Source organism: Canis lupus, chromosome 19 (assembly GCF_003254725.2).
Source record: "Canis lupus dingo isolate Sandy chromosome 19, ASM325472v2, whole genome shotgun sequence".
Taxonomy (NCBI): domain Eukaryota; kingdom Metazoa; phylum Chordata; class Mammalia; order Carnivora; family Canidae; genus Canis; species Canis lupus.
In genome coordinates, this window is record NC_064261.1 from 32,941,478 (window position 1) to 32,968,338 (window position 26,861).

The 26,861-nt window shown below is 43.4% G+C and overlaps 1 pseudogene; it reads left to right on the top strand.

Annotated features, from left to right (window-relative positions):
- Positions 1–2,681: 2,681 nt before the first annotated feature.
- Positions 2,682–16,975, top strand: LOC112649742 (sal-like protein 4; annotated as a pseudogene).
- Positions 16,976–26,861: the final 9,886 nt, after the last annotated feature.

Genomic DNA, 26,861 nt, shown 5'->3' on the forward strand with positions numbered 1-26,861 from the left:
CCCCGCCCCACCTGTTTCCTGTAAACTTTTGGAGATGATTGGATGAGGAGAGTACTCTCCTTAGGGATCTTCAGGTCAAAAAGTGTTTACTGAGAATGCAGCGCCAGAAACTGCATTATAGGTTGAGAGAAAAAGTGCACATGCCAGAGAATTTCCTTCCCCAAAGCTTACACATAGTTAGTCTGAGGGTCAAGCAGGAACCTCTGTGTATATAATGTGCATGCACTGCTCTGCTGGTATTGAACGGGGGCCGGGGGGAAGGGCTGTCCTGTAGGATGGGAAGGCAAGCAGGGTGAGGAGGGATGTGCAGACATTCCCCAGGCATAGGCTGGTGGGAAACAGGCAGAATAAAACATAATCTTTTGGGATTTCATGCAATCCAGGATTAACTGGACTGGTAAGAATAGTGAATAGAATAAATTAATTTGCTCTCCTTCTGGCCTAGTAGATTCCACTTGCCCACATTAGTAGGTTTCCTTAGCCAGTGTCTCCCTGCACCTTTATGGATCCGATATAGGACTAATCTATTTTCTCATTTGCTTCAAAAGAGGAAAAATATTATAAATCTATAAAAAGAGCATTAAAGCATGGGCTGCATTTCAATACTTGTTTAGTTTGAAGAGCTGAAGTTGTACTTTATCAATATTAACCTCTCAAGTTGGTTTGGGTTTGGGATGCATGGAGTCCTCAGTTTTGTAGGGCTTGCTTTAATTATTCCAGGGAAAATGTAACTACACTTGTAAAAATTTTATTTTGTCTTTTGTTTTTGCTGTGTTAAAATAATGACATAAAATTTACCATCTTAACCATTTTTTAGGTGTACAGTTCAGTAGCATCGAATGCATTCACATTGTTGTGCACCTGTCACCACCATCTATGCCCAGAACTTTTTTTTGTCTTGGAAAACTGAAACTCGATACCTATTAAGCAAGGACTCCTCATGCCCCCACCTCTCCAGCCTCTGGCAAACACTATTATACTTTCTGACTTTATGATTTTTAGAAAAGATTTTATTGATTTGTTCATGAGAGACACAGAGAGACAGGCAGAGACATAGGCAGAGGGAGAAGCAGGCTCCCTGTGGGGAGCCCAATGCAGGACTTGATCCCAGGACCCTGGGATCACACCCTGAACCAAAGGCAGAACTCAACCACTGAGCCACCCAGGTGCCCCTGACTTTATGATTTTTAACTACCCCAAATACCTTGAAGTAAGTGGAATCACACAGTATTTGTCTTTCTGTGGCTGGCTTGTTTTCCTCAGTATAATATCTTCAAGATTCATTCATGTTGTGGCACATGCAGAATTCCTTTCCTTTATTTTTTTTTAACAGATTTTATTTATTTATTCATGAGAGAGACAGAGAGAGAGAGGCAGAGGCACAGGCAGAGGGAGAAGCAGAGGGAGAAGCAGGCTCCATGCAGGGAGCCTGATGTGGGACTTGATCCTGGGTCTCCAGGATCATGCCCTGGGCTGAAGGCGGCGCTAAACCGCTGAACCACCCGGGCTGCCCAATTCCCTTCCTTTTTAGGGCTGGATAATATTCCACCGTATGTATATATGACATTTTCCTTATTCATTCATCTGTCTGCTCTTGGGCTAGCATCCATGTTTTAGCTCCCGTGAATAATGCTGCTATGAATATGGGTGTACAAATCTCTCTTTGAGAGACTGCTTTTAGTTCTTTGGAGTATATTTGGAACAACGGAACTGCTGGATCATGTGACAATTCCATTTTTAATTTTTTGAGGGAACCTCCATACTGTTTTCCATAGTGACTATTTCATTTTACATCAACTATACTTTTTAAGTGTGTTTTTTATTTGCAGTCTCCTCTTTAAACTGGAAGGCTGCGTCTGGCTTTCACAGGAACTTCTCAGTTTCCAACAAACGTGATCTGTGGCCACTGGGGACAGCAGGCTCCCCTGAGCATCCCCTGCAGCCATCACCACTGGAGCCTCCTCGCTGGGTTAAAGGTTCCACATCTCTCTATCTCCTGGGATGCTTTCTCAGATAATTCTCAGAGGTCTGCCTGTGTTGGGTCCTTAAATGTGCCTGGGTCATCACCACATGTCATGGCAAGACTGTTACATCAGAAAAAAAAGCTAGTCACAACTTAAATGCCCGACAATGGGGGAATGTCTACATAAGTCACACTGCACTGCCAGGCTACTGAATGCATTGCTATGGTTAGGATGAATGAGGTAGCTCTGGGTGCTCTATCAGAGAAAGATCTCCAAGATGCACTGTTGAGTAAAAAAAGAGCAAGGTTCAGAGCAATACATGATATCATTTCTGTGAGAGTTGCTCCCACGAAACAGTGCTATGTATTTTCATGGGTACACGTATGTGAATGTAAATGCAAGAAGCTCTAGAAAGAGACATGCCAAAGGGTAGCAGCAGTTATCTGTTTAGAAGACAGGATGGGGCATGGTGGTCTAGTAGGACTTTGACTTTATCTATAATAGTTGAGAGTTCTTGTTGCTTATGTTTTTTATTGTTTATAAGGAAGAGACCATACTCAGGTGTTACCTATGGGATTTAAAAACTAAAGAGAAGCCAGGTAGAGGTGACTCTTCTAGGTGCTGATTCTGGGCTACAGGGAGATGGATGCTATAGGGATATTACATTAATTCAACAAGGAGGCCTTTTGTCTGAGGTGGCTCTGAAGCCATGGCAATATGCGTAAGCAAACCCAAATCTAAGCCCATAAGTGCCTCAAGGTTATGAAATCAAAACACTAAGGACAACCAATCACAAACAGCCAAGGAGGCTCTCAGCTATAGTCAACCACATAGTTTGCTTGCTTGCTTTCTGCCTCTTCTCTCTAGAAGTCTTTCCCCTGGCTCCTGTCCATTGAACACTCCTAACTGTCTGCTTTGGCACTGCCTGATTCAAATTGATTTTTGCTCAAATGAACTCTTAACATTTTCAACATGCCTTGGTTTATCTTTAACAGGAGAAAGGCCAGGGCTGGCTTACATACTAGTTCTGCTGCTCAGAACTGTGTTGATTTAGCGGGTCACTTACCTTCCCAGCCCCATAACAACACCTTGGAAGGTTATTAGGAGAATTATGTGTAATAATTGATAAAAATCACCGGACTCTTCTTAGTGTTCTTGAATTTTGGTCCCTGACTTCAGGGCCTCAGCCTAACTACTGGCTTTGAACTTTTCAGGGTTAGACACCCACTTAGAGTCTGCTGTTGTACTTTTGTTTCCAATTCCTGTCCAGGTACCCAACATTCCACTTGGAGGGTTAGTGACTTCCCTGGGGTGGAGGGTGCTCACTGTTTGCACTCCTTGTCATTTGCATTCTCATCCAATTAACACAAAAAGGACCGTTTTCAATTCCTAGCACATTCTGGGCCTTTATTCTCCTCTGGCAGTTCTCCTCCAGAAATTCTTCTTTGTGTGGGAAGTGGGCATTTGTAAATCAGTGGGAGTTTTGCCTGAAAGCAAACAGCAAAAGGAGAGCCCGCAGTGCCTGTGGATTTATTGGGATCTGGTACAAAGAAGGTAGGCTCTTGGTGGTGAGTTGGCCACTTTGGCTTCCTGCAAGAGCAGGGCTGCTGCCTCCCTCTGTGAGAGAGGAAACACTCCCAAGTTATTACATTTACAGGTCAGTGGAGGACTTGCAAGCTTTAGTTTCTTCCTTTATACATATTTTTGTTGTTTTACAAAATTATGTGCCTTTTGAGCTCTCCAGGGTGACGAAAAACATGGCTTTTAATTCCTTTTGTTCTCCCCCCAAGAACACACTGCCAAGCAAGAGATTTGCTGCATGCTTATTGGTTTACAGAGTATGTGTGAGACCCAAATTTCTCGTAGTCCTTCTTTCTTGTTGCTAACATGAAGAATGTGGATTTCTCATTGTTGATTCAGATGAGACTTTGTTGTAGATGTCCTTGGTGAAATGAACACTCAAGCCCAAGGAGGTGTCCGTATTTCTGGAAGGATTGGCTCCACCTATAAATGGTCCAACAGCTACAGAATGATGGAGGTTTAGAGAATTTGGTCTCTTTGCCCACTTTTTCTTCCTGGTCCTCTCACTTTTTTGCTAGAAACTTCTGTAGTAAGAGTCTTCCCTGGGAGTGGTTGCAGCAAAATGCAAAATTGTCTAGAAAGGGGAGCTGATCAAGTCAGGGATCCTCAAATGGTTTTTGTGTCCTACTAACCCCCAAAATATTCTTAAAAAAAAAGCACGCCTAAGAGATATGACATTAACTACATCCTATCAGATATTGACAATATAAATCAGCACAGTAAAAGTTTGAGATGTTCTCAAGTAAATAAAGTCATTGACATTTTTCAAGCAGTGTAAACTCTTTCATCATCTTGAGGAACCAGTGTTCTCAGAACATACCGTTAGGGTATTTTGAGTTGTCTGTGACACTTAGCAACAACCTCATGGAATTTGGTTGTTGCTTTTCCCAGCTACCCAAGCTGGGTGAGATCCTGGGACCAGAGGAAGGAAAGTATGAAGAAAGTAGCAAAACCTGGAGTCTGCTCCAGGGGCGTGGGTATTCAGTGACATCTAAAGGGCATAGAGAGCCCTGGTTAATTGATTAGCAAGAAGAAGACTTCATACAATTACGTTTTTTATGTATTGGCTCCAATTGTATTAATTTTAAGAAAACTTATGTTCAGCCATTGTCAACTATTAAGCTGTTTCAGTGGTTTTTGTTGTTTTTCTTTTCCTTTGTTTTCTTTTTCTTTTTCTTTTTTTAAGCAAGCTGTGGATCCTTATATGACTTATATGGAGTAAATCCTAAATGGGATTATGTAGTAAACTAAATGTTTTCTTCCTCCCATCTCTCCCTCCTTCCCTCCTCTATTTTCTTTTTTCTCTCTTTCTAATTTTTTTCTTCTCTCCTTTCCCTCCACTGTCCCACCTTCTTTCTTTTCTGCTTCCTTAAAAGGCTCAGTCCCTTTGCCATTTTAGATTCCCATTTGACTCCTTTGGAAGATTTCTCAACTAACCGGTTTTAATAGTCTATACATTTCTGAACTTCACTCTTGGAACTTATGCTTAGCTCCTTTAAAGCTTCATTGGTTGGCACTTAACAAAATAAAGCAGAGTCTGTAGCAGTAACAACTAGGAGAGTAAGTCCCAGCATCAAATAGACCTCAAGTCCAAACTCTGGCTCTGCTGTGGGGGATACTGCAGCCTGGCTTATCCAATCTCTATTCCAGCCTCCTGTTGTTCATCTAACTCTGTTAGGAAAGCTGTAGATGCTAAGAGCCAGAGCATCTGGGATTGCTCACATGATATTATTCTGGTAAATAAGTTATTACTTAAATATATGGTGGGAGTAATGGGGGAGAGAACATGGAATGCCAGGTGCCTTACTGTTTTTCATTAGAGCTCTTTCTTCTATTTCTATGGGTGCCCCAGTACAGAATTTGTGATCTTTTTTAATTGAAATGTTGCTGAAACCTTACTCCCCAAATAGAATTTAGTCTAAGTTGAGGTCTGCCTATGTCTCTCAACAAGTCCTTGGGACTGAGGGTTCGGAGGCTCTTTGGAAGATCATGTTCTCAGCCGTCTGTCTAGAGATATGCACTGTCTGCTTCCATGTTGGGGTGGGCCAGGACTGAGCATGGCATGGAGAACAGAGTTCCAGAGCAGGTTAGCTGAGCTGGGGAGGCAGTAACAGCTGGAGTTGTGTATTATCAGGATCAGTGTTAGGATAATGAAGGTTATACCTGGAGAAACAGGTGAGGTTTCAACTCTGAAGACTATGATGATGATGATGATGATGATGGAGAATTGTGAGTTCAGCACACCTGAGAATAAAGACAGAGTGGGCCAGGAAGCAATTGTCTAAGTGGTGACTGTGCATGGCACTCTGGTTGTGACATGGCCCTTGTGAGCTGTGTGGAGTGTGAACAATGCACTACCTCACAGGTAGACAATTGCCTGATTCTGATAACCTTGTTTCATTGAGGTGGATTGTTACCATGGGGGCATCCACCAAAAGATTTTCCCTGTAGGTCTCAGTTCGCTGATAGCAAAAAGATGTATTGTCCGTTCTCCTTGACTATTTCCTGGGATTCTTTTCTCCAGCTCTGTGGAAGTTGGCATGATGGAATGTACCTTGGCTTCACCATACACCCCCCCTCCAGGCATTTGAATGATCTTTTTATCATCCCAGTTCTCAGAGCGTGGCTCCTTAGCCCTCTGCCAAAGATCACTCAGTGAATGAAGCCAAGTGTGATGGTTTTAGAGCTTTGTTGACTCCTAGTTTTGGAACAATTGCCTGAGCACAATGTATAGAGTGTTTTTCTTGTCACTGGGCCATGGAGACAGCTTGTCCCTGGCTTCAGTGAAAAGCCGGCATTGGAGGGTTGATGACTGGCTTCTGTGGTCTTTTCTCCCAGTATGGGAAGGTCCTACATACTATTAAAGATTAAGAGAAAAGGTGCTCCATTTCCCCTGCCCACCTATTCTGGAGGCCTATCGTCTGCATTCTACATAAACGTACCTCAAAGAAGACTGTTTGATGCATAATTCAAATTTAGAAACAGGCACTGTGTGAAAGCCATATAGAATGCATACATTCTCTAAACAGGTTAGAATATTTAGCATCTGGGGATCCCTGGGTGGCTCTGGTTTAGCGCCTGCCTTCAGCCCAGGGCTTGATCCTGGAGTCCCGGGATCGAGTCCCACATTGGGCTCCCTGCATGGAGCCTGCTTCTCCCTCTGCCTGTGTCTCTGCCTCTCTCTCTGTGCATCTGTCATGAATAAATAAATAAAATCTTAAAAAAAAATAATATTTAGCATCCTTATCCTTTTATGCTGGGTTTTCTTTTGGATCCTACTTTTTTCAAGTTTGCTCTCTGCTTTCAGAGCCTCCAATGAAAGTTGTAAATAAGGCTTGTAGGTTGTGTGGGTTGTGCACTGCAGAAAGACATCTCCTCTAAGGGCTCTAATATACTGTATACATCATGACTTCTTGTACTTACTATAAGAAAATCTGGCAGATGGCAATATGAGTTTTGTTCTAACAAATATGGAAAATTTTCTGACGACACATGATGTGTTTTGAGGAAGGGGTACATTTTCTTTATTTGTATGAGGGTCCCAGAGAAGCTGGCTTCAGGAAACTTGAAAGAGGTTTCTTCCCCTTGCTTCATTATATGAAACCCAGCATATATCTAGTGCACGTTTGCCAGGCACCCCATTCTCCATGCCTCAGTTCTGTCCCTATCTTGTCTGTGTGGCTCCACCTAGATATTATCTGGGAGCTAGAAGCTCATCCAACAGATGGGGAGAGGAATTAATAGGAATTGAGGCAGGCACTGGCTTGTGGCCCTCTTGTTCCTTAGAAATTCCAGTGGCTACCCTGGAGTGGGCAGTGGTCTCCACGAGACGTGGAAGCCCAAGGCCTGCCTTTCTATAGCACTCTGGATGGAACGGTGGCTGTACGAAGCCAAGGGAGAATGGATCTGCTTAGAAGTCTTGGCAATAGATTCCAAGGCCCACTTGGTACAGGTCAGGGACATCCCACCTCCTAAACAGGTCTTGCTAACTTGGACACTGAGTATCTTAGCAGCAACTGCTAGGGATGTGATGACATAGATCGTCAAATTTTCTGGTCTATGTAAGCCATTCCTCTCTTCCTAGGACTTCTGAATTTGCATGATGGTAAGGGTCTCACCAAATTAAATTGAACATAAAAATAAAGCAAGGTGACTTTCCTTGTACTCAAGTCGAATGGAGCATGTTTATATACTCTACACCTGACCATGGATGACATAGTTAACTGATAATCACACTATTTCTAAAGCAGGCCTCTAGTGCCATCGTTGGAAATAAGTATGACTTAGGTAAAGATGTCTTTAGCATTTTGTCTCTTTCTTTAAAGAGCTTCATCCACTTCACCTCAGAAACCCAGCATATATCTAGTGCACGTTTGCCAGGCACCCCATTCTCCATGCCTCAGTTCTGTCCCTATCTAAGCATATGTGACACATCTACCCCTTCCAAATTTACCCTTTGGTAACAAATCAGGGGTGACACATTAACGACTTACAGTGAATTAGTAAGTTACCCTGCTGTCAAAGACGAAAATAAGCCAGAGACCCAATTAGCTGAGGCCATTTATTCATAAGCTTGCAGCTACAAGGAGATGGTCCGCTGTCACTTCCCTTTCAGCAGGGGTTTGAAGGAGCTGGGAAGGTTTCATAGAATAAAAATTGTCCTGAAGATCATCTCTGCTGAGCATTCCATACGGGTAGGTTTCTGATTGGTCTTTAAGTATATTTGGTAGTCTTTAATTAATTCCCAATGTGTTTTTCCATGACTGCTAAATTTTCAGGTTGGGCAGAATTGGAAAGGCTTCTCTGCCTTTTCAGGGCTAGCTTAAGATATTTCTTAACTCCAGAGGGCAGAGTGGGATATCTGGACCTGGCAGAGACCAGGAAGGATTTCTTTCCTTTGTGAAAGAATGTGCTAGTCTTACTTCCAAGAATGCAAGTCCTCAAGAAATAGTTTCTTGTGGGGGTGCCTGGGTGGTTCAGTTGATTAAGCAAATGACTCTTGATTTTGGCTCAGGTCATGATTTCAGGGTTGTGTGATTGAACCCTGCAACGGGCTCCATGCTGGGCGTGGAGCCTGCTTAAGATCCTCCCCCTCCTCTGCCACTAAGACAGTGGCTTAATCTCCAAGGAAAAAGAGATAGTTTCTCATTTGTGGGACTCCATTCCTCCTCCTTTCTTATTTCAACAGCACAGAAACAGCAACAATCACAAAAGAAAAGAAGACTTGTGTTACTGAGTACTTACTAAGTACAGACTCTACAAGGTAAGTGGAATTCCCATTAAAAAAAAAAAAAAGAAACTGATGCTCAGAGAGGTTGGGTGAGCTAACCAAGGCCCTTTAGCTATTCAGCTTATAAGAATCAGATTTGAGACCAGGGCCTGTTTGGTTCTGATACTGTGATCTCTCAACCATATCATCTCCTTATTGGGTAAGACTGAGGAGGGTAGTGACAGCAGCCATTCAGACTTTCAGGCAGGACTGGAGGGGGACCAGTCTTGGGTAAGGAACACTACTGGCATCATCTAGCTCAAACCTCCTGTTTGGGCCAAGCTTTAACAAGCTCACGTGTAGCTCCAGCTTTGCACGGGAAACTGTCTACTCTGAAGTCCAGCACCTTTCAGTTTCAGGGGTAGTCGCATTAGGGAAAATGGCCAAGGAGGAGGTGGAGGTAGCAAGAGGACTGTAGGTAGGGTCTGGAAGGGACAAGCAGACAGTGGCAACCCAACTGTTACTAAGCGCATTTGCTACTAACATCTGCCACCAAAACCTTACATCTTTAGACAGAGGGTAGAAAAGAAATATGTTATTAAACTCTCAAAAGGCAAAAGAAAATGCAGCAGAGATGAGTATTTAAGTTCTAGATATTTTCTCCCTTAATATACAATTGTGTGCTCTTCTTCCGAAATTTTCAGCTCAGTCACATGACTCCACACACTCCTTTTATGGACTTACTGCCTCAGTAATTTGACATTAAGGCATGATGATAGGGCACGGTGTCGAAACAGCCTCCACGGAGTGAGGAGAAGTGATAGCAACCATCCAAGAGGAGATAATGTTCTCTTTAAGTGACTGTCTGATGGGACTTTATTGTATTTTGTGGTGCATCATAAAAACCTCTCCTTCTGTCACTTTCACATCTTTAGGGACCTGATACCCTTGGATCCCAGGTGTGAAGGCCTTACCTAAAGCTCCCTTCCCCATGCCCTTGGGCATGCATACTTGGCAGGGAGGAAGATGTAGACCTTGGGGGATATTTCCAGGACCTCGCTGGCTTCCCATTCACCACCAGGATGATTCCATCTGCAAATGGGGTATATTATTAGTACTTGAAAGCCATCCAAGGAAACTGGTTTTAGTTACAGCTTTGGAAGGGGCCCCTCTGGGTGTAACAAGGGAACTGGAATCAGATGTTGTCAGGGGAGGCATTGATGAGTTAGAAGTTTCTGACACCCCCACCCAGATGCCTAATGAATGCAGATGGGAGACAGGAGACCCATAAACAGATGTTTCTGTTGTTTGTGAATTTTATTGTGGAGGAGAAAAAAGGTTACCATGTAAATCAGAGCAGAAAGCCACTATGAATTACTCATTACTTTTTAACTGCCAACAATTAATGTCCCTTTCCCAAATAGTGTTTTGCTCTGTCTTTATTACTTAGAAACTTGTACTTTCATTCCCCAGAGCTGCTAAGTCACACTGGAAAGATGTAGATGGTATTTCTTCTAGAAGCATGAGGACTGCCAAACTTCTGCATGTGAGCCATATTTTAAAGAGTGTTAACAGTGTACTGAGCCAGGAACCTCCATGTTTCTTGGGCCACCTGTGAAAGGTGATGCAGAAAGGAGGAGCCATCAAGAACTATCTAATGGTTCCCAACCTAGAAACCCAAACTCTTCTTGTGCTGCAAACTACTTAGAGCAGTTTGGTATTTACCAGATGTCCCTTGAGGTCCCCTGACCACTGAGATATAAATGAAGCTGCCTTCTGATCCCATGCCAAATTCAGTAGGAAGTCTGAGTCATTCCCAATCTCTCCAGGGTTTCTGGGAAGGGGTGGCTTATATTTCTGCTGAGGGAGTGGCTTGTATTTCTGCTGGTCACACCTCTCGCTGTGAGCCTCTGTTCTAAGTCACTCAGTTCAGAGAGCGCTGCTGTCCCGACATGCTGTCGTGTTTCAAAATGCATCATCTGAGCTACAGTATCAGTCTCTGCGCTTGCTTTATCACCTCTTTCCTGCATCCCCACCACAAGGCCTCTGCATGGTGCTGACTTTCATGAAGACTTGGCAGATAGAAAGGACTGATAAAATATATAAAATACATAAAAATGCAAACAACCTAAAATTGAACAATATTCTTTGTAAGCCCTTCACCATCTTTACCAACCCAAGTTCCAGCTTCCTACATGTTGCTCAGTGGTACTTCTCACTCCTTCTTCTGGTTTCACTCTGTTTATTTTCCTTCCCTCTTCTACTTCTATCCCCTTCCCATTAAGGAACAGCAATAAAAAGCTCAAAGCACTCAGATCACCTCCAGGTCTCCTTGCACATCCAAGGTCTCACAAAAGTGTTTTGTGGCTTAGTGGACCATGACAATGGCCTCTGCCTTTCCCCCTCCCTAGCAGTGTCTGCTGAAAGGGAAAAGAAGCAGTGGAGAGATTTTAGCTCTCACTGAAGTGGTTTATGACACTCCTCCCAGCCCCCTCCTTTGAAGGCAGAAGCCTGTGGAGCCAATTTTGGGTTTAGTCATTCTCCCTTTTCATTACTAGTGTTTCACTGCATTACAGGTCTTATATAGTCCAGCTAAGCGGACTTATGTTCAAAAATGTGTCCATTACTGTGAATCTCAAGTATTCTTCCTCGGCCAACAATTTGGGAACTTGTTGGAGATGCAAATTTCCAGGCCCCACTCTAGACCTACTGAGTCAGAGACTCTGGGAGTGGGATGCAGCAGTCTGATTTAACATGCCCTCCAGCTGATTCAATATACCCTCAAATTTGAGAACTGCTGAGCTAACAGATGGGCCTAAAAGACATCTGGGCAGAGAACACCGACCACAAATGCCAACAAATCAGTAACTAATTAAAGTACATCAAGATACTACATTCTTCCAACAGGGTTGGTGGTTGTGGAGGGGCTGAGAGCCTTGTGGGTTGTACCAAGTGAGGCCAAAGAGGAGAGTTAATGGAAGTTAACATTTACTGGGAACTGACTACGTGTGGGCACTGCTCTAAATTGTTACATGGTGGTTCACTATTCCCCCTCAATAATCTTGTGATGTAAGTATTATTATCATCCTCATCTTATAGATGGGGAAGGTGAACCACAGGAGACAGGAGACAGCTAGCTTGATTAAAGACATACAGCCAGGAAGGGAGAGTGCCCACACTAGAGCTTTGGTGTCTCCAGTCCCTTCCCTCTTCTGTTGCCACTTCACAATACCATTTTCTTTGCACCTATCTTTTTTGAAAGGACAATTTTAACCTCCTGCTTAGCCTCTTCCCATTGGTAGTGGAAGAAATGCATTAAAAAGGCTGTTGGCTACTCTGCTTAAAAAGAAAGGGAACCAAGACAACAGAGTCATTTCAATGGCTCTCTTTTCTTATTTGTAGGGAAAAGAACTTTGAGAGGCAGTATACTACTATAGGGAAATATAAACTTTGAAATCAGATGGATATGGGCTTAAAGCACTACTCACTGCTGGCTGAGTCTGCGGGCAAGTTACTTACCTCATCTGTAAGATGAATATGATAATACACATCTCAGGGTGGTTGTGTGAACCCCCAAAGCCTACATATGCAAAGCTCCAATGAAAAACCTAAGAATGTGAGCCCCTTGCTTGCCTTTTCCTTTCTCCTGCATAGAATGATTTCCATGGAAAAGTAGAGTTTAGGAATAGATTATAATTTTATGGAGTATCCCTAGATATAAACAAATAAAAATGGAATGTTTCTAAATTTTTTCTTCTTCTGCAAGGGGATTTCAAAGCTTCTGATTGTTGATACAGTGGTAAAATCCACTGGTGTTTTTTAAAGATTTTATTTATTTGAGAGAGAGAAAGAGAGCACAAGAACAAGCACAAAAGGTGGTAGGGGGCAGAGGGAGAGGGACACATAGGCTCCCCACTGAGCAGAGAGCCCAAGATGGAGGCTTCATCCTAAGATTCCAAAATCACAACCCAAGCCGGAGGCTGATGCTCAACTGCCTGAGTCACCCAGGCACTCCTAAAAGCCACTGGTCTTGAGCATAGGTTATTAGGAAGCAGGGGGAGCTACTTACCTATATCCTGGGTATGTGGGCTGCTGTTTATCTCCATGACTGATATATGGAATTGCTCTCGGGATCATCTGGATTCTGGGTAAAATCTTCCCCAGAAGACCAAAAATTTCCTGTTCCTCTGGGGCTTCCTCACCGTCTTACTTAGAATCTGTGCCTTCTAAACATGGCAAGACCTCTTAGCAGCAATGAGCAGGGACAAGTATTCTTGAGATGAAAGTGTGAAGGAGATAAATGCACCATGGAATGTTTAATTTTCTTCAATAACCTCACTTCCAAATCCCTCCTGACCTTAAAATGATTAAGATAATAAAAAAGCTTTGTCATTTCGTTGACCTACCATTGGCCCTCATAAAAAAGTCATCATGAACTTCAAATGTTAGTGTGTAGTACTAATATCATTTTAACTTTCCATATTCCTTACTTTCTCTAGTAATTATGTTCCTTCAAGTAATTTTTTTCTCAGTGACTATCCATGGTACATTTTATGCAATTCCAAAGTTTCAAAGAAACTTTCCGCTGGCCTGAAAGATGATTATATGGTTATGGAAAAGGTGTGTGACTTTTATGCCCAACATAAATGTTCTTTTTGTGTGTGTGTGTGTGTGTGTGGCAAGTGTGCCCTGATCCTCCATTGTCAGCCCATGTGCTTTGAGGAAATGCGACCACTCTGGATGACAGCATGTATCACATGATGTAAGCTAGTCAGTCAGTGCATTCTTTCTGGCTGTCATGACTAGTTCAGGAATAGGTCCAAGATCCAAGTCAGGTCTATTGGGTTCAGTAAGGCCCTCCTCAAAGATTGCATGTACAGTATTATGGGAAACAAAATCTCTCTCTTTCTTTGTACTTCATATCATATCAATGGGAATATAGGATGCTGGGCCTGATCCTGAGGATCTTGAGGATAAAGCCATCAAAGAGAACACTGAGTTGAAAGCTGATTTCTGATGGTATTATCAGCTATCTTAGTCTGCTTGGGCTGCTATAACAAATTACCCTAGACTAGGTGGCTTAAACAACACACATTTATTTCTCATAGCTCTGGAGGCTGAGAAGTCAAAGATCAAAGTGCTGGCAGATCCAGTGTCTGATGAGAAATTGCTTCATGGCTTGTAGACGATCATATTATTGTATCTGTACCTGTTAGAGAGCAGAGAGGGAGCAAACTCTCTCCTGACTTTCACAAGAGCACTGATCCTCCTTAGGTTTCCACTCTCATGTCCTCAGTAAATCCTAATTACCCCCCAACGGTCCTGCCTCTTTTACCAACATATTAGAGCACAGGGTTTTGTTTTATTTTATTTTATTTTATTTTATTTTATTTTATTTTATTTTATTTTATTAAAGATTTTATTTATTTAGTCATGAGAGACACCGAGAGAGGGGCAGAGACACAGGCAGAGGAGAAGCAGGCTCCCTGCAGGAAGCCCAATGTAGGACTTGATCCCAGGACCTCGGGATCATCACAACCTGAGCCAAAAGCAGACGCTCAACCCCTGAGCCACCCAGGTGTCCTGAGCATAGGGTTTCAACACATTTAACATTTATGGGGGTAACAGAATTTGTGGCGGAGTGGGCAAATAACTGAGGCTCTCCAGGCGCCCGATGCTCGCACCCCGTCGAGGCGCAAGCAGTGCAAACCCCAGCACATCAACTCGGAGGAGGACCCGGGCGAGCAGCCCCCGCAGCCCTCGCCCCGGAGTTTGCAGATGCGGCCGCAGCGGCGCGGGCAGCGGGGGAGCCGGGGCTCAATGAACCACCCCGGGACCGGCAGTGAAGCCAACAGGGATGGAGTGACTGCAGAGAGGACTCGTCGGGTGGAGGCTCGCATCTGTGAGCAATGCTGGGCAGAGTTCTTCAGCTTCTCGGAGTTCTTAGAACATAAGAAAAATTGCACTAAACCCCAGCGGTGCTCACCAGGAGCGACAGCGAGGGGCCGGCGGCCGCGCTCAGCACCCCCCTGCCCCCCCCCCCCCCCCCCCCCCCGCCCCCAGCACAGCCCAGGCGCTGCGGAGGGTCCCGGAGAGGGCGGCGGCTGCTCGGGAGCTGAAGGAGAAGCCGGGCGCCCAGTCTGTCGTATACCTGAAGGCGGAGACCGCTCTGCCGACCGAGTCCCAGGCCATAAGCTACTTACCCAAAGGCAAAGTGGCCAACACCAAGGTCACCCTGGGGCACCAAGGTGCCGGTGAGCCGCGCAGCGCCCAGCGCCAGCAGCCCCGGTGAGGCCTGGAGCAGATCCTGCGCCGCAGCAGCAGCTGCAGCAGACCCAGCTCGCCCAGCACATCGGCGCGCAGGGGAGCACGTGGGCCTCGCACGCCCTCCACTCGGGGGCGCGGCTGCCGACACCCTCAAGACCCTGGGCAGCCGCAGGTCCCAGCGGTTTCCGCGGCCGTGGCCCTGCTCAGCCAGAAAGCCGGCAGCCAGGGCCTGTCTCTGGACGCCCTGAAACCAGCCCAGCTGCCTCACCAAACACCCCTTCCACCGCCAGCTCCCGGGGCGGGCGCCCTTCGCCCTGGAGCCCGAGGGGACCAGGGTGCTTGCTGCCCAACGTCATGTCGCGCCTTCCCGGTGCTTTGCTACCTCAGGCCCCAGGCTCTGTGCTCTTCCAGAGCCCTTTCTCCACCTGAGAAAGGGTGGCGTTAGACCCGTCCAGGAAAGGGAAGGGGAAGCCACCCAACATGTCCCCGGTGGAGGCCAAACCCAAAGACGAGGCCGTCCTCTGCAAGCACAAGTGTAAGTACTGTAGCAAGGGTTTTGGGACCAATAGCTCCCTGTAGATCCACCTCCGCTCCCATACCGGAGAGAGACCCTTCTGTGCTCTGTCTGTGGCCACCGGTTCACCACCAAGGGCAACCTCAAGGTGCACTTTCATGACATCCCCAGGTGAAGGCCAACCCCCAGCTCTTTGCCGAGTTGCACGGCAAAATGACGGCAGGCAATGGCTTTCCCTGCACTCTCTGTACCCGTCCCCATACATGAATCGAGTCTCTCTTTAGACAGCAAACCTGTCCTTTTTTTTTTTTTTTTTTGGTTTTATTTTTAAAGATTTTTTTTTTTATTTTATTTATTTATGATAGTCACATAGAGAGAGAGAGAGAGAGAGGCAGAGACACAGGCAGAGGGAGAAGCAGGCTCCATGCACCAGGAGCCCGACGTGGGATTCGATCCCGGGTCTCCAGGATCGCGCCCTGGGCCAAAGGCAGGCGCCAAACCGCTGCGCCACCCAGGGATCCCGGTTTTATTTTTAAATATTTTATTTATTTATTCATGAGACACAGAGAGAAAGAGAGAGAGGCAGAGACACAGGCAGAGGGAGAAGCAGGCTCCATGCAGGGAGCCCGACCTGGGACTCGATCCTGGGTCTCCAGGATCACGCCCTGGGCTGAAGGCGGTGCTAAACCGCTGCGCCACTGGGGCTGCCCGCAAACCTGTCCTTGTAAGAGGGACCCCCGTCTAGGGCTACCTCAGAATCTCTCTTCAGGGACTAACCTCAAGGACCTCCTGGGCGCCCGCTGCCCAACCACCTGCAGCCTGGGCCTTCCCCTGAAAGTGAGGACGGATCCCTACTGTCCGGGGGGGGGGGCGGCAAACCACACTTCCCCAAGGGTTGGTGGCTTCCAAGAGAGGGGGACCCCCGAGCCAGGGTCACAGACCCTAAAATTAAAGCGGCTGGTGGAGAACATGGACAAGGCCACCACCGACCCCAACAAATGTCTCACTTGTCACCGGGTCTTGAGCTGCCAGAGCTCCCTCAAGATGCATTACCGCCCCCGTGGGGGGAAGCTGGCCAGCGAGGACAGCAGGGCTCTGCTAGGAGCTGATGGCAGGAGAGTCCCTGAGATGTTTCCAGAGGAAATCCTGGCCCCTGCGGTGACCATGGGCCCTGTGGTGTGGACCCAGTACACCACCGTGCTCAACGGAGGTCTGGCCATGAAGACCATGAGCTCTCTCTCTGTGATCCAGAGTGGGGGGAGTCCTACCCTCCCAGTCAGCCTGGGGGCCAGCTCCACTGTGAACACTGCCACTATGTCCGAGATGAATGGCCCCCAGCCTGCCATCAGTGCTGAAGTGGAAAAACCAGGTGCTGCCCACAGCGTCCCCAAACACCAATTCCCTCACTTCCTCAAAGAAAATAAGATTGCAGTCAGCTAAGCTCTTTGTCCAGGGAGAAATGCAGGCAGAATGACCTCTAGAACTCTACTTTTCTTTTCTTTTCTTTTTTTCCTTGTTAAAAGAACCCATCTCCTGTTTTGCTTACTGATGTGCAAATGATGTTTACAGTTGTGATCACAACCTCAGGCGAGTCCTACAATCAGATGTTGATGTTGTTAATACTGCTTTGCAAAAAAAAAAAAAAAAAAAATTGAAAAAATTGAAAAAATAAAAAAAATTAAAAAGAGAAAAGAAATTGAAAAAAGAAAATTGAAAAAGAAAAAAAACCCCTAAAATATATACAGACTAGAATTTTTTTTCTTTAATTTTGGAAAGAAGCGGGTCTTGCAAAGTAGCTTTGTTACTTGCAACAAACTGTATACATAAAACCTTTGTACAACCGAGAGTAAGTATTTCCAAAGACCATCCTCCTATTTCAAGTTGGAACTTACTGAACTACAATGGACAAGACAACTGTTAGCCTAATTGAGGAATTGGGGGAGGGGATACTGTATACTTCCCTGGTGACTGTATGCAGGTAGGTGGACGAGATCTGGCATCTGTTTAGGGACCTGTTTTGTATGACCCCCCCCCCCCAATCCCTGTACCCATCCTTCCTTTTTCTTTTTTTTCCCCTCAATGTACTTTTTTTTTTTAATTTAAACTAAGGTTGTAGAATTACAAAATTCTTCATTCAGCCTTGGGACCTTAGGTAGCATACCCTCAAATGGACTGGTTTAGTCCTTAGGGAGTCAATGTGTGTTGCTGCTTATTAGAGTTCATTAGGAGCCCCAAGTGTGCCAATGTACTCCCTACGCTTTCCCTACGCTTTTCCCTACGCTTTTCCTGGTCTGAGCCACCAGGAGGGCTAGGCACCTAAGCAGGGACCCTCAGGTGACTTAATTAGGTTCGCCAGTGCCTACTTGAAAAAGACCTGGGTTTTCCTTCTTGAAGAAACTCACGGAAAGGGCATATTTCTTATAGGTTCACATACTACTTTGTACAAAAAAATGTCCTTTGGTGCAGCTTATGCCAAGTTAGTATGAAGATTGTTCTTGAGTATTGCATGAAGGCTACGATGTTCGAACCGGCAAGTCATGGGTGTGAAAGCTTTAATTTATCTACCTCATTTATTTTTTTATTTTTGTAGCCATAATGTCTGTTTTCCTATGTTATGACCGCCGAAGTGTTCTGACGCCCTGTCTTAAACCTGAGTTGATGTGTGGTGGGAGCAGCTGGACGTTGGAGATAATTTTCATGATTCTTTTTTTTTTTTTTTACCCCCCCGCCCCCTTTTTGTATATGTAATGATGAAACACGCTCTGATGGTTGAATAAGGAAGGAGAAAGAAAGACCTTAATTTCCGAGTGGAGAATCTCCTTCTTTGTGGAAAAGTAGATCAAGACTGTTAACAAAAGTTGGTCTGTGTTATTTCAACTGACTTTAGGATCCAAAATTTTTTTTTGCCACATTGTGCCTTTCCTTCTGGAATTGTAAGTTGAGAACACAATGCTAGTACCTGTTTACACTGTAAAGTGGATATTGTTACAGAGAACACACCAGAGCCCTTCTCCCTGTTAAGCAAATCATGCCCATGTGAATGTTTGATCTGTGGAGAGAAACCCCTGTAAGTTTTTACCTGCTGATGCTGTCTGTCTTGTTGGAGAATAAATTTTGGATGTTTCTTTCTCCCCCTGCCAAAAAAAAGAAAACATTTATGGGGGTAACAGTTATTCAGTCCATGATACTGGAGCTCTGTGCTACACCCCCAAATTAACTTAATTTTACCTATAGACTTTTCAGCATAAATAAACAATAACTTTTTTTCTTTTGCTTTTTCTTTTCTTAAACTGGCTGGGTTAAATCATCTACAATTTGCAGCTGCTCATAGTACCGACTCACACTATTATTTATTAACATTAGAAAGCAACCATATACAATATGTAAATGAATGGGCATGGCTTGTTCCAGTAAAACTTTACTTACACAAATGTGTGGTTGGCACACAGGCTGTAGTTTATCAACCACTGATCTAATTGAATCCTTCTCATCCAACCAATGAGGAACCAAGGCCTTCTATAGAAGTCAAGTGGCCTGCCAACAGTGGACCATTCAGTTCCCGGTCAACTGAGAAAAGACACTTACCTTCTGACTTTCCTAGTATACCATGTTGTTAGCCCTTAATAGAGTCTGGCTTGACATAAGTTTGAGGTTAAATGAGCTTCAGAATAATGCAACAGCCTGACTTGAATTCTTGAAATGTCTGCCCATGAGACTGGATGAGATAAAACCTGAACTATGTTTAGTTAGTGTGAAACAGTCAGACCAGACCAGAGCTGGATCATCTCTGCTCACCAGAGAGGTTTTTATTCTTGTTCTTTACAGTTTGTTTTTGAAATTTTTATTGTTTTTTCAGTTTTCTGAGGTATAATTACAAATGAAGTTGTCGTATATTTGAAATATACAATGTGATGGCTTGGTATACATGTACATTGTAAAAAAATTCCCACCATCAAGTTAATTCATGCGATACCTCTGGTATTCGCTATGTGTGTGCGTGTGTGTGTATGTGTATGAACATTTAAGCTCTACTCTCTTAGTAAATTTCAGTGTACAATACAGTATTACCAACCGTAGTCATCATGTTATACATTAGATCTTTAGAACTTATTCATTTTATAACTGAATATTTGTACCCTATAGCCAGCCTCTCTCTACTTCCCCCACTCTCCAGCCCCTGGCAACTACCATTCTATTCTGTTTCTATGCATTCAACTTTGTTAATTTGTCTTCATGTTTAAGTGATACCATGCAGAAATCTCTTTCTCTGTATATCTCTGTCATATTTTACATACCATAATGCTCTCTAGGTTCATGCATGTTGTTGCAAATAGCAGGATTTTCTTCTTTTTAAAAATGAATTAGTATTCAGTATATATACACACATATACATATGTATTATATATATATATATACACACACACACACTTTCTTTTTTTCACATTTTCTTTATCCATTCATCTACTGATGGACATTTAGGTTGTTTCTATACTTTGGCTATTGTGAATAATACTGCAATAAACATGGGAGTACAGATGTCTCTTCTAGACACTGATTTCAGGGGCAGCTGGGTGGTTCAGTAGGTTAAGCATCTGACTCTTCCTTTTAGCTCCGGTCATGATCTCAGTGTTGTGAGATCAATCCCTGCATTGGGCTGGGCTCTATGCTAGGTGTGGAGCCTGCTTGAGATTCTCTCTCTCCCTCCCCCTCTGACCTTCCTCATATGTGTGCACTCCCTCTTTCTCTCTCTTATTAAAAAAAAAGAAAAAGGATAGTGATTTCATTTTCTTTTAAAGAACCCAGAAGTGGGATCACTGGATCATATGGTACTTCCACTTTTAATTTCCTGAGGAACATCCATACTGTTTTCCGTAGAAGCGTACCAGTTTACATTCCCACCAACAGTGCTCAAAAGGTCTCTTTTCTTCACATCCTTGCCAGCTTTGTTATCTGTTGTCTTTTTGACAATAGACATCCTAACAGATGTTAAGTGATATTTCATTGTGGCTTTGATTTGTCCTTCCCTGATGATTAATGGTGGTGAGCACTTTTTCCATGTGCTTGTTGGAAATTCATGTATCTTCTTTGGAAAAATGTCTATTCAGTTCCTTCGCCCATTTTTAAATTGGGTTATTTGGATTTTTGCTATTGAGTTATGTGAGCTCCTTGTATATTTCAGATACTAAACCCTGATTGGATAGGTGGTTTGCAAATATCTTCTGTTCAGTAGGTTGCTTTTTCATTTTGTGAATGGTTTCCTTTGCTGAGCAGAAGCTTTTTAGTGTGATGTAGTCCCACTTGTTTATTTATACTTTTGTTGCCTTTGCTTTTGGTGTCAAATCCAAAAAACAATTGCCAAGACCTATGTTAAGGAGTTTACCCCTCATGTTTTCTTCTAGGAGTTTTATGGTTTCAGGTCCAATGTTCAAGTGTTTAATCCATTTTGAATTGATTTTTGTGTACAGTAAAAGATAGAGGTCCAGTTTCATCCATTTGCATGTGGATATCTGATTTTCTCAACACTATTTATTGAACACTTGCACATGTTTAAGAACTGCTTCTTTGTTTGCTATAGTCCTTTGGAACTCATGAATGCAAATCCCACTGGCTATTAGGTTAGGTGATTTGGGGGACTATCCCTTGAATAGCAGCCATACAAGTTGGGGCACTAGATGCATGAGCAGTCTCCTTCCAGGGTGATACTGGTGACTTGATTTTATTGTTGGAGTGAACTAGGAGATACTGGTGACTTGATTTTATTATTGGAGTGCACTAGAGGCAGAAGGTAGGAGAAATGTCCATCAGCTCCAGAGGATTGAAGATAGCACCTAGCCACATGCTAATTAAAAGCTGAGCCCTCAAGCAGCAGTTTATATACATTCAAACGTTTATATACATTCAAACCTCTTCTAGGAAAGACTGCTAGATGGGTGTTTTTGCCTTTTTCCTCTGCGCTAGGCTCTGGGGATAGGTACAGTGAGTGCTCACGTGTTTGCCTGTTAACAACCACTTCTCCTCTATTACATTCTTGGGGGACTTATGTATGCAAGCTCTGTTGGCTCTCTGAGTAGAATCCAGTAGATCTGGGGTTCTGTCCCTTGTGTGGCAGATGCAAAAGCTGGGACACTAGATATGAGCTCAAACACTTTAGTTATCAGGAAGAAGCTAGTTGGACAGTGGGTGTTTCCTTCCTACTGTGTAGTGCTGTGCTGAGGGTGTGGCTTATGGAGGGGGTGTGTCTCAGCCTTTCCTACTTGGTTTTAGGTGGGTATTTTCTCATTTGTTCAATGTGTAGGAGCAACTCAGCTAGTTTCTGGAATTCTCTGAGAGGGCACTGCTGTGTAGCTGCACATTTGGTGCATCTGTAAGAAGAAGGAAATTCAAGAGCCTCTGTGGCTTAGGGTTCCCGGAGAAGTTTATAGGAAAAGGTAGAGTTTTTTAAAGGTCAGATTAGACTTCAAGCATTTTCTGAGGTAAAGTTATTTTCATATGGTTAGAGTAATTTGAATCTCTTTGTCAACTTTGTATTGCTGAATGATAGAGGGAGGGCCACCATCTAGCTCATTGTTTCCATGCATTTACACGTTTTAATGTCTATTTTTCTCCCAAATCTTCTCTTCTAATTCCCATTTTTTGTTCTCTTTGATTTTGGACTCAGAGTTCACATTTTCCATGAAATCTTTCATTGGTGATCTAGTTGATTTTTTGGTCAATTGTCTCTGATTAGGTGTCGGCCTGGGGTTAACATAAGAATTTGCACCTATTGACATGTTCTTTTGTATTATTTCCTTCATGGGTGGGTAAGTGCTTACTTGCAGGAAGGATCTCTTTATCCCAAACCAAAATCATGTTGGCTTCTATTTCTCCCCTAGATCCAGGTTCTAGTTATGGTTAGTGGGTCTGTAAAGTGTGTATGATAACCCATGGGTTCTTGGTGTGCATATGAAAGTGACACAATACTGAATGTGAAGTGATGACTGGGGAACCTGCCATTACACTATGTCCGGTAGGAGTGGGAGGATATCAGATGGTGCCACACTGGAATTACTGTGGTCTTCAGCATCAGAACATCAGCTTTATGATGGATTCCAAATAGAAAGTACCTGTCTCATCACCACAGCCTGTGGAGAAGCTCACAATTCAGACAAAATGCAGCTTCCAAGAAAAGTAAAGATCATATAGTTTAGAAAGCCAGAGAACTGCAATATTGTACAGCTATTTCTGTGATGAGCAAACAAGCAAGGGAGGCTGCCAAATGTTTGCAGATGTATAAGATGAAAGTAATTTTGAACATTACGGAGCAAATGCTGAGAGTGCTTCATGATTCCTCAAAAGGAACTAGAGCAAGAAGTCAATCCCTATACAGAGGGTATAGGTGGGTCGATGTGGGTGGGATTCACAAAAGGATCCGTAGGACCTGAAAGAATATAATCCAGATCAGAATTGTCCCTTTAGTCACATTGGTGCTTTTTAAATATTTGGCAAATAATTATTATTGATTGAGTACTCTCTCCCTAACTCATTACGAGTTTCTTGGGAAGAATGAAATGGAGATGAGTATCAGAACCCATTCTTCTTTGTGATCTATTAGATATTTGAGTGTATAGTAAATTGTATTTGTTTTCACCATAGAGTGTTGGGTCAGTTACTCAACAAATTCTTTTATAGTCTTTGTAATATTATTTATCAATGAGATCTCTAGGCATTATATATGCAGCTATATCGAGGTGCCTTGATTAGGTGGCCTGTACCTGATTTTTTATACTCATGATTTTGGTGTCCAGTCTGCAGATAAGCAAGCTTCCTACAGGAATCTGTCTTAACAAGGCTTATTCCTGCCTAGGCTTGGTGCACATTATACTAGCACATGAACAAACCACTATCTTGACAAATATTTTCATGACTTTCTATGGAGAAAGTCCTGTTGACAATCTTTACTGCTAAAGAGTTGTATCCTGTGTCTATGGAAGGCTTGAGGAAAATTCTGGCCCCATCATTCCCTAAATAACACCATCCAGTTCTTTACTTTTCAAAAAAGCTTCCTTTTTTTCCAGCTGGTTTTGAGAAAGTGAGATCTGCTTCTGCTATGAATTTAGTTCTTGCTGTGCATTAATGCAGATTATGAATTTCCCCAGTAGGCTGAGCCTGAGTAAGGCATAGTTTTTATATCCTTCACTCCTTTCCAAGCTGTTAGGATCCTCACGGTGGAGGTACACACTCCACGTCTTCCAGATGCCGCCAATCACCATTGTGGCACCACCTCCAAGGTCACCTTCTTTGGAAAGGACACCTTTTGAAGGACCAACATTAACTGAGTAGCTATGATGTGCCATACACTGTAGAGTCTCTGCATTTGGTATTCAAGCAAGCCCATGAGGTAGGCATCATTGAATCTAATTTTTTAGAAAAAGGAAACTGAGGCTCAGAAATTTTGAATAACTAGTTCAACTCAGTCTGATTCCCAACTCTTTATTTCTTCTGGTATACCTAGGAGCTCTCTTCTTTACCCTGTTCCCTTTATACATAGTAAAATTTGCCCCAAGCTCTGACCAGTTATGTTCCATCCTCCAAGGCCCTAGTGCTGGGTGTTAGTGCTAAGGTTTTTGCTAAGATGTTGACACCTGACTTTATCTTTCTCAGGCATATTTGCTTTTTAAGAGTTCACCCAAGCAAAAAATATTTGCTAATACTTAATGTTTAAATATTTATAAAGAGAGTCCATGTAACGTAGCTGTTAGGTGTGGGCTCTGTGGTGCCAAACTGGATTTAAGTCCTCACTAGTTGTGTAACTTGGCCAAGTTGCTTAAACCCTATGCTTCATTTTAACAATATGATGATTGTGAGAATTAAACAATTAAAGTTACATCAAGATTTTAGAGGAGTGCCTGGCACATAGTAAGTGCTCAAATTCTTCTTTTTAAAAAAGATTTATTTATTTATTCTAAGAGGGGGTGGAGGTAGAGTAAGAGAGTCTTTAAGCAGACTCCCCACTGAGTGGGAAGCCCAAGGCGGGGCTCACCCCAGGACCCTGAGGTGACGACCTACGCCAAAATCAAGAGTTGGAAGCTTAACTGACTGAACCACCCAGGCGCCCCACTCAAAATATTCTTAAGAAACAGGGAGTGGCCCAGCAGGCACATACTCTGTGCCAGGTATAGAGGATCCCCAGAGTCACATGGGCTCAACTCAGCTGTCTAACAATATTACTTAGGCTATTTCAGAAATGAATTTTTGGGTAATAACAGAACTGTAATGAAATAGCTGAAGTGGACTGAGCATTTATTATATGCCAGACTCTAAGCTCAGGGCTTTACTCGGATCATCTCAAATAATCTGCAACAGCTCCAGGAGGAGCCATGATCTCCGTTTTATGAGGAGAACGTCTGAAGGGCAGAGCTGGGATCTGACCCCACTAACCAGTCTGACTGCAGAATCTGCCTGTTGTGAATGTCCACTCCTTACTGGGATGCTTACCTTGATGTTAGTTTGATGTGGTCTCTCACGTCTCTCTGTTAGAATCCCTCAGCCTCCCCTGTGTGCCATAGCTTTATTTCCCACATGAGTTCACACAGTGATGTATTGCTAACTAGAAATAGACCTTTTCTTTTTTTTTTTTTTTAAACCAGTGGGGTCTATATTTAAGAGCTTTGTGCAGATAAGCTGTGAGACACCGGCTGAGGCTGCTGTTTGCAGAAGAGATACAGAGGGAGGAGGGAGGAGGAATTTGGCCAAATGTGAATATTTATATTTTTCCAGATAATTAACTATGGCAGCTTGTAAGTGAAATATTTGCCAGTGCTCATGAACATTACCCAGTGTAATGTTATCTTTTGATTAAACAACATATGTTCCCTAATAATGCATATGTAAGAAGGATAAAGAGAAAGGTGCCAAGATACTTGGAATTCTGGATTTCTTAGATTTGATGGATGTCAGCCAGATTTGTACACAGTTCAGGACTTTCCAGGGAGAAAGGGAGACTATGGTTCTGTTGATTACGTACTGTTCTTTTTCTCATCCACCTACAAACAATATTGTCAGTGTGATAATGTGAGTAATACTACATGCAAAGGGCACTGGATTAAGTCTGGTAGAGGGAAAGAAAATGAGCTATTTCATGAATTAGGCTTCAGTTTAATTTCTCACTGAAACTCATTTTCTAGGTCAATGGGTCTCAAACTTTAGCTGCATCAGCATTACCAGGTGGTCTTAAAATAGATTTCTGGGCTCCAGCAGAGTCTCTGCTTCAGTAGACCTTGGGTAGGGACTGAGGATCTTCATTTCTAGCAAGCTCCCAGTTGTTGCTGGTGCTACTGGTCTGGGGATCACACTTTGAGAACCACCGACCAAGGTTGAGTTTCAGATTACATGGAGCATGCTGATTGACAAGAGGTCCCACTGTGATATTCAAGGTGCATTTATTCTAACATACTCTGTGAGATTCAAGTCACACACATTTCCATTTACTGAGGTACCAGGGGTTTGGTGAAATGGTACCTGGCATAAAATCAAATTGTGGCTAGCCCAAATTGTAAACTAGACTCTAATTATAAACTTTTTTTGTATATTTTTTTTATTGAAGTTCAATTTGCCAACATATGGTATAACACCCAGTGCTCATCGCATCAAATGCCCCTCTCAGTACCCGTCACCCAGTCACCCCATCCCCCTGCCCACCTTCCCTTCTACCACCCCTTGTTCGTTTCCCAGAGTTAGGAGTCTCTCATGTTCTGTCTCCCTCTGATATTTCCCACTCATTTTCTGTCCTTTCCCCTATAATCCCCTTCACTATTTTTTATATTCCCCATATGAATGAAACCATATAATGTTTGACTTACTTCATATTACTCTCCAGTTCCATCCATATTGAAGCAAAAGGTGGGTATCTGTCATTTCTAATGGCTGGGTAATATTGCATTGTATATACAGACCACATCTTCTTAAAAATCTTCTGCACAGCAAAAGAAACAGTCAACAAAACTAAAGACAACCTACAGAATGGGAGAAGATATTTTTGCAAATGACATATCAGAAAGAAGGCTAGTAGCCAAGATCTATAAAGAACTTATTAAACTCAATAGCAAAGAAACAAACAATCTAATCATGAAATGGGCAAAAGATTTGAAGAGAAATTTCACCAAAGTAGACATACACATGGCCAACAAGCACATGAGAAAATGCTCTGCATCACTTGCCATCAGGGAAATACAAATCAAAACCACAATGAGATACCACCTCACACCAGTGAGAATGGGGAAAATTAACAAGACAGGAAACAACAAATGTTGGAGAGGATGCGGAGAAAAGGGAACCCTCTTGCACTGTT